This window comes from Ciona intestinalis, unplaced genomic scaffold (assembly GCF_000224145.3).
Source record: "Ciona intestinalis unplaced genomic scaffold, KH HT000162.2, whole genome shotgun sequence".
Lineage (NCBI taxonomy): Eukaryota > Metazoa > Chordata > Ascidiacea > Phlebobranchia > Cionidae > Ciona > Ciona intestinalis.
In genome coordinates, this window is record NW_004190484.2 from 117,330 (window position 1) to 119,086 (window position 1,757).

A 1,757-nucleotide genomic window follows, 5' to 3' on the forward strand; every position below is an offset into this window, starting at 1 on the left:
GGAATTAGCCGGGGGGAATAGTCACGGGGCGGTAGGGAAATAGCCGGGGGGAATAGTCACAGGGGGAATTAGCCGGGGGAAATAGTCACTGGGGGGAATAAGCCGGGGGGAATAGTCACTGGGGGGAATTAGCCGGGGGGAATAGTCACGGGGCGGTAGGGAAATAGCCGGGGGGAATAGTCACAGGGGGGAATTAGCCGGGGGAAATAGTCACTGGGGGGAATTAGCCGGGGGGGAATAGTCACGGGGGGAATAGTCACTGGGGGGAATTAGCCGGGGGGGAATAGTCATTGGGGGGAATTAGCCGGGGGGGGGGAATAGTCACGGGGGGAATAGTCACAGGGGGGAATTAGCCGGGGGGGAATAGTCACGGGGGGGAAACCTTTATAGCGCACGAAACAAACAGAGACAGAGGTGTCGCAATCCTAATACAACTATCGGTTAAAAAATTCACTTATCATACGCCGATCCAGACCTACGATAACTACTTACCGATGTCACGACACAAAACACAAGAATCCTGCTTGCCAGTATTTATAGTAGGGTGGGAGAAGATGGGACATCTTTAGCACATAATATCTAAGTATCCTGATCGTGTTTAAAACAACTGACGGTGGTCTATGGGAGTCGTGAGGATATAGTTTTATAATTCATTAAATGTTCTTCGTTTACTACTAAATGGGACGAGAAAATAGAGCTAACAAGTGTCCCATCTTCCCCCACCCTGGCATCGAGTGCCTCGCACAGCGGATAAAAATTAGACTCGAGTTGGTAGAATCGACGCACATGGGCATTATCTATTACATCTCGTCCACCCGCTAAACGAAGGTGAAATGTTTGCGCGTCTTAAGATCGTTGGGTTTCCTCAAAATTGAAACGCAAATACACTACGAAGATTTGAGGACCCTTCATATTTTTACAACCGTAAAATATATATTTTTAAAAATTTTTGAGTATAGAATGTTGTTCTCGTGGAACACCCATTGTGATCGGCAAACGTGTTGCTGCAGTAAACAACATTAAATTGTTTTGGATTGGGAGAAAACAATTGTTAAGTCAGTATAATTATGTCCAAATACGCCTTTCCCTATGTAAACGTTTAATAAAAACATACACTCTAAAAAAACTTGACGCAAAATGCTCAATCAAGTGCTTGATTGAGCGCATTTTTTCAATCAAGTCGCTTCGACCGAATCAAATTCGCGTCAAATGTCTAGATTCGAGAGAATCGCTCTCGGACTTACATCAAAATTTGATTCAGAGGAGCGACACGAGAGAGTCACTCACTTCTTCTCGGCCTTATTACATCAAACGGGAGCGCGCCAAATTTTAAACGGTCTTAAACAAAGTCTTTAGACTGGAAGTGTTACTAAGAGGAATCAGGTGTAATATCGCTTAAGTAAGATGAGAAAAATAACAATGCAGACGCAACATTGATCAGTAAGTCTTAAATAAAAGTCACAGTAAAACACGAAATGAAAACTCGTCAGAAGCTAAAGGTGAGCAATTTTAATACCATTTACAACGGTATGGTCTTACACACTTACTATATCTTTTGTTTAATTAACAGCACTCTAATGTGAAGCAACACCATTATAAAATTCAACTACCGACAATAAGATTTCAAAATGGGTCATATATTACAACTCTACTGAAGAAAGATGACAAGCGCACGTTGCTTACCATTAAAAGTTAAGTATGCATTTGTGTTTTTATATACAAAGTGGACATAGCATTATTTAATAGCATCCAAATAC

The 1,757-nt window shown here is 42.3% G+C and overlaps 1 long non-coding RNA gene across 1 annotated transcript; it reads left to right on the top strand.

Moving 5' to 3' along the window:
• The first annotated feature begins 1,300 nt into the window (after positions 1–1,300).
• On the top strand, positions 1,301–1,684 carry LOC101243150. Its single transcript, XR_182225.4, has 2 exons — positions 1,301–1,499; positions 1,571–1,684. It is a non-coding gene; the product is annotated as an uncharacterized LOC101243150 (long non-coding RNA).
• The last annotated feature ends 73 nt before the right edge of the window (positions 1,685–1,757 follow it).